Source organism: Perkinsus marinus (genome assembly GCF_000006405.1).
Source record: "Perkinsus marinus ATCC 50983 genomic scaffold scf_1104296944720, whole genome shotgun sequence".
Taxonomy (NCBI): domain Eukaryota; phylum Perkinsozoa; order Perkinsida; family Perkinsidae; genus Perkinsus; species Perkinsus marinus.
Window position 1 is genome coordinate 1 of NW_003211301.1, and position 1008 is coordinate 1008.

General features: G+C 45.8%; 2 non-coding genes across 2 annotated transcripts; both read left to right on the forward strand.

The window, feature by feature from the left end:
* Positions 1-301: 301 nt before the first annotated feature.
* Pmar_PMAR000627 lies at positions 302-374 on the forward strand. Its single transcript has one exon. It is a non-coding gene; the product is annotated as a tRNA-Glu (tRNA).
* Positions 375-600: 226 nt separating this feature from the next.
* On the forward strand, positions 601-673 carry Pmar_PMAR000628. The gene has a single exon. It is a non-coding gene; the product is annotated as a tRNA-Ala (tRNA).
* Positions 674-1008: the final 335 nt, after the last annotated feature.

The following is a 1008-nucleotide window of genomic DNA, read 5'->3' on the forward strand; positions in this document are numbered from 1 at the left end:
ATATGATAGAGGGAAACTGTGTGTTATACCACCTCCATTTAGCACAACAGTTAGTGGTGACTGGTGATACCACAATTCATGGGAATATGAAAATGAATGAAGGATATAATCATCCTTCGAGATAAGTGTCACCAATGATAGAGGCGCGTCTCAATAATATACCAGATTCCTTTCGAACCTGGGAAATGTTCCTTAGTGCGGCCTTGTTGGTGATGCTGCAATCATCTCGGTTGCTACCTCAATCACGCAGGTGGACTGAACAGCACTTTTGTGAACTGTATATAATTTTATGTTTTCAGTTTCCGATGTAGTCTAGCTGGTTAGGATTCGTGGCTTTCACCCACGCGACCAGGGTTCGAGTCCCTGCATCGGAAAGTGTATATGAGATAAGATATTTGTTGGGCTCACATTGAGCGCAATGATTGAAGACTGAGCAGGAGTGTTAGAGGAGCATCGTAGTTCGAGATGCACGACCTGTTATTGGTTCCCCTCCTCCCTTGGACAATGTTCGTCACCCATTCGTGGACCACTTCAACATTGTTCGAGGGGCGAGGGTGCTCAGCCCATCTTTCCGGAATGGAAAGAATTTGAATATTGTGAGGGGGACTAGCTCAAATGGTAGAGCGCTCGCTTAGCAAGCGAGAGGCACCGGGATCGATGCCCGGGTTCTCCATTTTCGCTCGTATGTTGACGCGGTTCTGATGCCGACAACTATCATCCTGCTGAGTGTGGGGTTTTGTATGTAGCATCCCAATAAGGTGGAAAGACAGCATCATGAACCCTTACGGACTTGTTCGGGAGGGAGTGGTACAATCGTAAATTTGTTGCGTGGTGACTGATTGGGCTGGTCACAATGCTTGTAGACGCACCATATGATAGAGGGAAACTGTGTGTTATACCACCTCCATTTAGCACAACAGTTAGTGGTGACTGGTGATACCACAATTCATGGGAATATGAAAATGAATGAAGGATATAATCATCCTTCGAGATAAGTGTCACCAATGA